Consider the following 11,763-nt stretch of genomic DNA (forward strand, 5'->3'; position numbering starts at 1 on the left):
CTCTGCTATTAGAGCGATATCAAGATATGGTCCGGTTTTGACCACAATTAAATTATATGTTGGAGGCCTGTGTAAAATGTCAGCCAATTCGAATAAAAATTTCGCCCTTTGTGGGCTCACTAAGTAAAATAGAGAGATCGATTTATATGGGAGCTGTATCGGCCTATAGACCGATTCAGACCATAATAAACACGTATGTTGATGGTCATGAGAGAATCCGTCGTACAAAATTTCAGGCAGATCGGATAATAATTGCGACCTCTAGAGGCTCAAGAAGTCAAGATCCCAGATCGGTTTATATGACAGCTATATCAGGTTATGAACCGATTTTAACCATACTTGGCAAATTTGTTGGATATCATAACAAAACACGTCGTGCCAAAATTCATTCAAATCGGATAAGAATTGCGCCCTCTAGAGGCTCAAGAAGTCAAGACCCAAGATCGGTTTATATGACAGCTATATAAGGTTATGGACTGATTGAACCATACTTGGCACAGTTGTTGGATATCGTAACAAAACACGTCGTGCAAAATTTCATTCCAATCTGATAAGAATTGCGCATTCTAGAGGCTCAAGAAGTCAAGACCCCAGATCGGTTTATATGGCAGCTATATCAGGTTATAAACCGATTTGAACCATACTTGGCACAGTTGTTGGATATAATAACAAAACACGTCGTGCAAAATTTCATTCCAATCGGATAAGAATTGCGCACTCTACAGGCTCAAGAAGTCAAGACCCAAGATCGGTTTATATGGCAGCTATATCACGTTATGAACCGATTTGAACCATACTTGGCACAGTTGTTGGATATCATAACAAAACACGTCGTGCAAAATTTCATCCCAATAGGATAAGAATTGTGCACTCTAGAGGCTCAAGAAGTCATGACCCAAGATCGGTTTATATGGCAGCTATATCAAAACATGGACCGATATGGCCCATTTACAATACCAACCGACCTACACTAATAAGAAGTATTTGTGCAAAATTTCAAGCGGCTAGCTTTACTCCTTCGGGAGTTAGCGTGCTTTCGACAGACAGACGGACGGACATGGCTAGATCGACATAAAATTTCACGACGATCAAGAATATATATACTTTATGGGGTCTCAGACGAATATTTCGAGTAGTTACAATCAGAATGACGAAATTAGTATACCCCCCATTTTTTGGTGGAGGGTATAATGAAAGGTATTTAAGAGTGGAATACGGACTTGGCATAAAAATCTCACCCTTAGTGTCGGGGGTCCCCCTCCCCCAAAAACATCACCCAACAGAACACTTTTAGCGCTTTGGGCAATATGTGTATCAAATGGGAGGTATTTAAGAGTAGAGTACATACTTATCATAAAAATTTCACCTTAAGTGTCGAGGGGGTTCCCCACCCCCAAAAACACCACCCAAAAGGACACTTTTACCGCTTTGGGCTATATGGTATTTAAGATTATAGGTATTTAAAAGTATAGATATTTAAAAGTATAGTACAAATCTGACATTAAAATGTATACCTTGGTGTCTGAGGGGCCTACCCAACCTCTCAACAGCATATATAGACTTAAAGATGGGCGGACAGACGGACGGACATGGCTAGATCGACTTTAAATGCCATGACGATCAAGAATATATATACTTTATTGGTTCTCATACACATATTTCGAGGTGTTACAAACATAATGACAAAATTAGTATACCCCCATCCTATGATGGAGGGTATAAAAATTGCTATGCTATTGGAGATATATCAAGTGGAGCGATTCGGATCAGAATTGAATGTTGGAGACCATAATAGAAAAAATTTCAGCCAATTCGAATAAGATTTGCGTTAGGGACGATTTGAACCATACTTAGCACAGTTCTTAGCACAGTACTTTCAGCCAAATTGGTTAAGAATTTCGCTCTCTATAGGTTTAGGACATCAAGACCCCAGATGGGTTTATATGACAGCTATATCTGGTTATAGATCAATTTCAACCATACACAGTCGTTGGAAGTCATAACACAAAAACTTGGCTTAAACAGTTTGAAAAACAATAAAATGATCAAATTTTGTCTAAAACACCATAATTTTTAAATTTCTGTGGTAGTTAACACTAGAGCTAGCTTAGCCCACTTACGTAGTCAGCTATATCAAAATATGATCCGATATGCATCATATTCGAGAGGGGAGTAAAGGGATCTAATACAACAGAATTGTGCAATAAATACACCTTTTGTGGTTGGGGGACCTTCACTCGGGAGATCGGTTTACATGAGGGCTATATTGATATAAGTTCGAGACACGGATGTCGAAGTGTCCAACACAACTCGCAGTGCCAAATTTCATTGATATCGGTTAATAAATATGCGTTATAACAAATTTCAATGAAATCGGGTCATAAGTGCGGCTTTTAAACGCCGGGAATTCGGTTCATCTGGAAGCTATATCAAGATATAGTGGGATGTACTAAGACCAAGAATATATATCGGAAGTTAATACAGTGAAAATATTTTTTATACTCACCACCATAGGATGGGGGTTTCTAATTTAGTCTTTCTGTTTGTAACATCTAGTCTTTCTGTTTGTAACATCGCCATGATCGTCTTGACATTCTATGTCAGTCTAGCCATGTCCATCCGTCTGTACAAATCACGATAGCGGTTAAACGAATAAAGTTAGCCAAATGAACATTTTCACAGAATCTTCTTATTAATGTAGGTCTTTGGGGCTTGGAAATGGACCATGTCGGTTCATGTTCGGATTTAGCTCCCATAAAAACCGATCCGAAAATATCACTTTTTAAGGCCATAGAAGCCTAAATTTGTATCCGACTGGGCTGAAATTCTGCACGAAGAGTTTGTTTTGACTTTCAACATCCGTTGTGTGCTGTCTAAATCCGTCTTAGACTTATAACCCCCATAAAAACAGATCTCCCGATTAGTCTTCCACTGCCCTCGTTGCTTTAGTTCGTGCCTGGTTCGACAGAAATATTGTTGGTTTCCAAGATTCGGCCTAGACGAATTTATATATATATATATATGTATATATGTATATATATATATATATATATATATATATATATATATATATATATATATATATATATATATATATATATATATATATATATATATATATATATATATATATATATATATATATATATATATATATATATATATAGATCGCCCCGAATGCGGATATGGAATTCGTGCCATTGTAGCCTATGACGCGTCATATTATTCTAATTATTATCCTTATTCGTAATCTACTCCCGAATACATTTCATTTCAGCCCCATATTGTCATAATCGTCTAATAAAACAATTTTAAGGGGTTTTGGGGCGGCCCCCAGCTTTTATTACGAAATTCGTACTCTACTCTTAAATACCTTTCATTTAAATCCACCCCCCTCCCGATATAAAAAAAATTTTTATAGCCTATGTTTCCTTCCAGACCTACACAATCTGTAAAAATTTCAAGGTTCTGCCGTTTTGGAGTCTATCGGAACAAACTTACAAACTACTAGCTGACCCGGGCCCGCTCCACTGCGCCTTCTTTTACTTTATATGGAACAAACGTTTCCTTGGAATATTTTTTTTCGACAATCAAAGAGCTTTTAGTGAATTACTATGCTACAAAAATAGTGTCGCTTGACTATATAAGCGCCCTTTTCTTAACCCCATATGCTCTTTATTGGTCTACGAGTTTAAGTTTTGATGTATGGTGTACTCCATTATTAAAATACTTTATTTCAGCCCGATATTCTAATGATATCGGATTTAGGGGTGTTTTCGGGGGTGAGGTGGTCCCCAGACACTTGGCCCTAAAAAAATATCAGCATCGTGCTCTCCTTTCAAATACCATTTATTTAAACCCCATATTGCCATTGGTTTAGGGGAGGTTACGCGATGAGGCGTCCCCCAAACTCATGATCCCAAAATAGGTTATCAAATTAGTTTTTTAATCTCAAATACCATTAACTTGAGACACATATTGGCATGGTCGAAAAATTTTTACCCTTTGGGGGGTGTTTTGGAGAAGGGGTGATGCTCTAAATACATGGTCCTACATTTGGATATCAAAATCGTATTCTACTCCCAAATACCTTTATTTGGCACCATATTACGATGGTTAGTAAAAAATTGCTGTTTGTGGGGTATTATGGGAAAGGGAAGACCCCACCATCTATTAACATTTCTAGAAAATTGGTTCAGCCGTTTCTGAGTCTATAAGGAACACACAAACAAACCCACAAACAAACACAAACTGATTTTTATTCATAAGAAGATGTAAGATATCTATAGTTTTTGAAGGAGTGAAATTAGGGGCTTTTGCATCGGTTGGGATTGTAAATAAGCCATATCGGTCCTTATTTTATGTAACTGCCACCGTGGCGCAGAGGTTAGTACGTCCGCCCATGACGCTGAACACCTGGAATCCTGGCGAGAGGATCAGAAAAATTTCAGTGATGGTTTTCCCCTCCTAATGCCAGCGACACACAGTGGTAAAGAACAGAAAAAATACTAATATAAACATCTAAGTGCGTGCTAAGTTCTTTTTAGGCAAACAAATGGATAAGAATTGTTATTATATTGGTGCAAATCCAGTTATAGTCCGATTCGGACCATAAAGGAATTGAATGTTGAAGACCATAGTAGAAATCATTGGGTGATAGTACAGTCCTTTCGGATAAGAATTCGGGTTCAAGAAGCACAGTCGGGAGATCGGTTTATATGGGAGCCTTATCAGGCTATCAATCGATTCAGACCATATTGGACAAGTATATTGGAAGTCATGGGAGAAGCCATTATAAAAAATTTCACCCAAATCGGATAAGAAATGCGCCCTCTAGAGGCTTAAGAAGTCAACATCCCCGATCGGTTTATATGGCAGCTATATCAGGTTATGTACCGATTTGGAGGATTTTTTGGACGTTATAACAAAACATTTCATGCACAATTTCAGCCGAATCGGATGAGAATTGCGCCCTATTGTGGCTAATTGGGAGATCGGTTTATATGGCAACTATATCGGGTTATGAATTGATTTGAACCGTACTTAGAACAGTTGTTGGATAATAATTGCGCCTTAAGCGGCTCAAAGAATCAAGATCCGAATTTTATGTGGGAGCTATGCTAGGTTATCAACCAATTTTCACCATACCTTCCACATACCACACGTTGTTGATGGTCAAACCGAAACACTTCATGCAAAATTTCAGCAAAATCGGAAAAGAATTGGGCCCTTTAGAAGTTGAAGACCTATATCGGTTTATATGGCAATTATAGAAAACATGGACCGGTTTGGTCCATTTACAATCCCAACCGACGTGCACTAATAAGAAGAATTTATGCAAAATGTCAAACACCAGCTTTACTCCTTCGAAAGTTTGCGTGCTTTCGACAGACAGAGACACAGCGAACGGACATGGCAAAATTGACTAAAAATGTCAAGACGATCAAGAATATATATACTTTGTTGGTTCTCAGATCAATATTTCGACGTGTTACTTTGGTGCAAGCTATAACAAGGTATATCAACTTGGACGGGTGCTATATGTATTAATATTAATTAAATAAACAAGTAAAAGCGTGCTAAGTTCGATCGGGCCTAATCTATATCTGGTTATAAACCGTACTTGGCATAGTTGTTGAAAGTCATAACAGAACATTATATGCAAAATTGCAGCCAAATCGGATAAAAATTGCTGAGTAAAATCGTAAGATCGGTTTATATGGGAGCTATATCAGGCTATAGACCGATTTAACCATATATGGTACAGTTTTTGGAAGTCATAACGGAACATCACGTGAAAAATGTCAGCCAAATCGGACAAAAATTGAGGCTTCCAGGGGCTCAAGAAGTCAAATCGAGAGATCGGTTTATACGGGAGCTATATCAGATTCTTGGCCGATTTAGAATGTCTTGGTACAGTAATTGGAAGTCATAACGGAACATCACGTGAAAAATTTTAGCCAAATCGGATAAAAATTGCTGAGTAAAATCGTAAGATCGGTTTATATGGGAGCTATATCAGGCTATAGACCGATTTAACCATATATGGTACAGTTTTTGGAAGTCATAACGGAACATCACGTGAAAAATGTCAGCCAAATCGGACAAAAATTGAGGCTTCCAGGGGCTCAAGAAGTCAAATCGAGAGATCGGTTTATATGGGAGCTATATCAGATTCTTGGCCGATTTAGAATGTCTTGGTACAGTAATTGGAAGTCATAACGGAACATCACGTAAAAAATTTTAGCCAAATCGGATAAAAATTGCTGAGTAAAATCGTAAGATCGGTTTATATGGGAGCTATATCAGGCTATAGACCGATTTAACCATATATGGTACAGTTTTTGGAAGTCATAACGGAACATCACATGAAAAATGTCAGCCAAATCGGACAAAAATTGAGGCTTCCAGGGGCTCAAGAAGTCAAATCGAGAGATCGGTTTATGTGGGAGCTATATCAGATTCTTGACCGATTTAGAGTGTCTTGGTACAGTAATTGGAAGTCATAACGGAACATCACGTGAAAAATTTTAGCCAAATCGGATAAAAATTGCTGAGTAAAATCGTAAGATTGGTTTATATGGGAGCTATATCAGGCTATAGACCGATTTAACCATATATGGTACAGTTTTTGGAAGTCATAACGGAACATCACGTGAAAAATGTCAGCCAAATCGGACAAAAATTGAGGCTTCCAGGGGCTCAAGAAGTCAAATCGGGAGATCGGTTTATATGGAAGCTATATGAGATTCTTGACCGATTTAGACCGTCTTGGTACAGTAATTGGAATAGCAGAACAATACGAGCAAAATTTCAGCCAAATCGGATAAAAATTGCGGCTTCTAGGGGCTCTAGAAATCAAATAGGGAGATCGCTTTGTATGGGAGCTTTATCAAAATTTAAACCGATATGTCCCATTTGCAATCCCCAACGACCTTCCTCAATAAGAAGAATCTGTACAAATTTTCAAGCGGCTAGCTTTACGCGTTCGATCGCTATCGTGATTTCGACAGACGGACGGACATGATAGATGGACTTGAAATGTTATGACGATCAAGAATATATATACTTTATGGGGTTTTAGACGAATTCTTCGAGGTGTTACAAACGGAATGACGTAATTAGTATACCCCCATCCTATGGTGGAGGGTATAAACATTGGAAAAACCCCACGAGTTCTCAAATGCCACAAGTTCTCAAAACCCAGATCCCCCATTTGGGTTTTTAATCTTTTACACCACATGTCCCCAAATCCCATGCAAAAATTGTTTGCACCCAAAAATATTTGTGCCTCCACAACAAATTTACTGATAAATACAGATTTTGAAATCATATTTATTCGAAATGGATAATTTGGAGATTTTGTAGAAAAATTAAGGCAGAATTTGTTTTAATTGTTTTGTGCTTACAATAAATTTTGGAAATCGGCCCGCAAATGAAGATTTGGCAGGCCTAATGAATTTTGGAAGCACCGAAGTGATCAATTTTTGAGACCTGCCAAGACGCATCCGAACAACGTAGGGTTCTATCCCACTGTTCGATATTTGCGAGGTACCATTTGAAACAAGTGAAAACGTGTTAAGTTTTATACCCACCACCATGGATATATTAAACATTTTATTTTATTATAACAGTAGTACTATATTCGTAGTTATATCTTTATAGGGCTGGTCAAGATCATATTTGATTCAGGTCCCGAAAACTCTTACACAAATCATAGTTTCAGTGAAATCAGGTATTAAATCAGCTTTTTATTTGATTAAGACCCTAAATTAGAAGATCGGTGCATATGGCAGCTATATATAAATATTGTCCTATCTGAATCGTGTTTGAGTCGAATAAAGGTAGGCTTCATAAAAGTCTCTGTGACAAATTCCAGCAAAATTGGATAATAAGTAAAAGCGTGCTATTTACGGCCCTGTCGAATCTTGGTTACCCACCACCATCGATTATGCTAAAAATGTACCCTAATTAACTGAGTTTGTATTTGCATTATTTTGCCCTCAAAAAGTCATATCGCAATATCGGTACTTAGGGGGCATATATCACCATATTAACATATTCGGGTAGGGGTTTGGTCCAAATTTCAACCAAATCGGGTGAAAATTAAGGATTCTAAGTGATGAAGAAGCTGAAGAAGTCAAATCTGGGGATCGGTTTATACGGGAGCTATATCTGATATGGACCTATTCGTATCTTACTTGGCATGCATGTTGAAAGTCATAACTCAAGTTATTGCTCCAAATTTCAGCTAAATCGGATGAAAACTAAGGGCTCAAGAAATCAAATCCTCGGCTTGGTTTATATGGGGGCTATATCTGTTTATTCGGCTCATACTTGGCATGGATGTTGAGAGTTTTAACACAAGTCTTTGGTACAAATTTCAACCAAATCGGATGAAAATTGCGGCTTCGAAGGGCTCAAGAAATCAAATAAATGCATGCTATGTTCGGCCCTGCCGAATCTTGGTTACCCACCACCATCGATTATGCTAACAAGTTAAAAGGCGTTAAGATCGGCTGGGCCGAACTTTAGATACCCACCACCTCGGGTATATATGTAAACCACCTTCCGTTAAAATCCGGTGAAAAATGAGGTCTATATGGCAGATATATCCAAATCTGGACTGATGTCGAAGAGTCTAACACAACGCACTGTCCCAAAATTTCGGCAAAATCGGAATAAATGCGCCTTTTATGGCCCAAAACCTTAAATCGAGAGATCGGTCTATATGGCAGCTATATTCAAATCTGGACGGATCTGAACCAAGCAGAATAAAAATGTCGAAGGGCCTAACACAACTCACTATCCCAAATTTCGGCGCCATCGGACAATAAATGCGCCTTTCATGGGCACAAAACATTAAATCGAGAGATCGGTCTATATGGAAGATATATCCAAATTGTATTGTAGCCGTTGAGTGAAGCGGACGTGTTTTTATTTCGCTCCTCAAAGAAAAAATAGATATATATTCGTATCTCGGAATAGGTACTACCTATTTTGAAAAAATTTTAAAGCTTTTTAGAGTAGGCTAGAAATGGACTCCAAAGACTCAACATCTGCGGTGGCGGCGTCAGACCGCAGCATGTTGTTCTCCCTTCTATAGGTGTGGGTGCCTTGGCACCTGTAGTCGAGAGTAATGCTTCAAGCGCACAAAAAAAAACCCTGGATGATCGGGAAGATTCGCAATATTGGGAAAGAGGTCCGCAGACTTTTTAACAGGGCACGTCGTAAAAAAGCGGAAGTTAATTGGGATGTGTGTTACACACGGCTCAAGGAATACAATAAGATTACCTGAGCGGCAAAACGTGCCTCCTGGAAGCTTTTCTGCGAACAGGTCGATAGGGTTAATGACGCCGCCAAGATAAAAAAGTTTCTCTCAAAAACCCAAACTTTAACTTTAGTAGACGATATGGGAGTGAGAGCAGAAACAACGGAGGACATGTTAAGGCTTTTGATGAAAACCCATTTTCCACAGGATACGAAGGGACTCACGGAGACACCGGAATCTTGGAATAATGACGTTGATGTTATAATAACGGAAAAAATGGTGAAGGAATCTTTGAGGAGCTTCAAACCATTTATGTCACCCGGACCTGATGGGATATTTTCGGACCTGATGGGAAAGAGGCAGACTATCTAGCGCCTCGTATGGCAAAAATTTTCACAGCGTGCCTTGGACTTTCATATACTCCGAAAGCCTGGCAGGAGGCAAAGATGGTGTTTAAACCCAAGCCCCGAAAGGCAAGTTATGTGACACCAAAGGCCTAGAGATCCATAAACCTTACGTCCTTTCTACTCACCTACTCACATCTACTCACAACCATGGAACGTATTGTGGACACCATGATAAAGAGTATGACATCCAGCAAACTGCTCAAATACAAACAGCATGCCTATGTCAAGGGAAGGTCGGCCTGCACGAGGTTGTGCATAAAGTAGAATCCTTCGATGCCAAAACGTACACACTGGCGGAATGCATTGCCATCGAGGGGGCTTTTAACAATGTTCGGAGCGACACACTGATCCAATCATTAGAACAGTACCGGGGGGACCCGGTCCTTAAAAGTCCTAAGGAACAGGTGGATGAATTGTGTGTCCCATGGCATAAATATAAGGTAGAAAGTGGCACAGGGCATGCCACAGGAGAGCATTTTATCGCCACTCCTATGGGTGACCACCATAAATGACCTATTACGGATGCTGACTGAGGAGGGATTTGAATCCGTCGATGTTATAATACTTTTAAGGGGTAAGGATCACAACGAGCTATGCAGAAGGGCCGAAAGGGTCTTGCATATGACATATGACTGGGCTATACTCAGAGGTCTCAATGTTAATCCAGAGAAGACTGATTTATGCCTGTTATCGAGGAAGACGAAGGTGGACCAATTTAACGCACCACGTTTCCTCAATAAGACGAATTCGATATCTGACAAGGTCAAATACTCAGGTGTGATCTTGGACAGGAAACTGAATTGGAAGTGTCACATTCAGACGTCACGTACTGAGAAGGCTTACAGATGTTGGGCACTATGTAGACGGGTCGTAGGCTTGAAAGGGGGCCTGAATCCGAGGATAGTCCATTGGCTCTACAGGAGCGTAATTAGACCAATACTTACTTACGCATTAGTACTTTGGTGGACTGCTATGGAGAAATAATGCAACATGAGGACCATACAACAGGTTCAGAGAACATGTTGTCTTGGCATAGGCGGAGCGATGAGGACCACGCCCACTAGGGCACTGGAGACTATTCTAGATATCCGACCCATTGACATGCAGATTAAGTGTGATGCAGCCACTGCGGCTTTGAGACTTAAGGCGATGGGAGAATGGATTGAGGATAGGAGCAGCTCATACCATCGCGGTATAATCGAGGCGACGATAGGAAACCTAGAATGAAGGAAAGAGGTTTCCGATCGGATACATGAGATGAACCTTGAAGTCGAGTGCGAGGCACTGCTACTATCGGCACAGTCTGGGATTGACGGAACCCTAGTATTACCATCTGGAAGAACATGTTACACGGATTGATCAAAGCTAGAGGACAGAGTGGGCCTGGGTGTTTACATTGACAACCCAGGGACTGAGATCTGACCATAATACGGTCCTGCAGGCGGAGATCCGGGCGATCATGGAATGCGTGAAGTGGTGTGGTGCTTCCGCGAGGACGTCGAGTGTGAACATCTTTACGGACAGTTAAATTGACAGGACGGTAAGGTCACGAACAGTCTTGCAGTGTAAGAAGGAGATTAACGCCTTCTCTGAGGATGGGAAAATTCGCATCTTTTGGGTGCCGGGCCATAACGGAGTAAGGGGAAATGAAAGGGCAGACGATTTGGCGGTGAAGGCCAGAGAACTGCCGTCAATAAACTTGGTTAACCCTTTCGGTCGACGCAGTCCGAATTAGAGAAGACGAGGCTATTACTGAAAGGACATATAGGACTACGAGCTCCCTTATGTAAAATCAGTACAGTAAGTGATAGCATGTGTAGAGCATGCGGGAAAGATGATGACACGTTGGAGCATTTCCTTTGTACTTAGGTGGAGACACAATATCAGACATGAACCAACTCAGGGGAGTGGCATTGAAAACAATTAAGAATTTCGTAAGTAGCACGAAATTCCTAACTTAAATTTTTATACCCTCCGCCATAAGATGGGGGGTATACTAATTTCGTCATTCTGTTTGTAACTACTCGAAATATTCGTCTGAGACCCCATAAAGTATATATATTCTTGATCGTCGTGAAATCTTGT

This window comes from Stomoxys calcitrans, chromosome 1, assembly GCF_963082655.1.
Source record: "Stomoxys calcitrans chromosome 1, idStoCalc2.1, whole genome shotgun sequence".
Classification (NCBI taxonomy): domain Eukaryota; kingdom Metazoa; phylum Arthropoda; class Insecta; order Diptera; family Muscidae; genus Stomoxys; species Stomoxys calcitrans.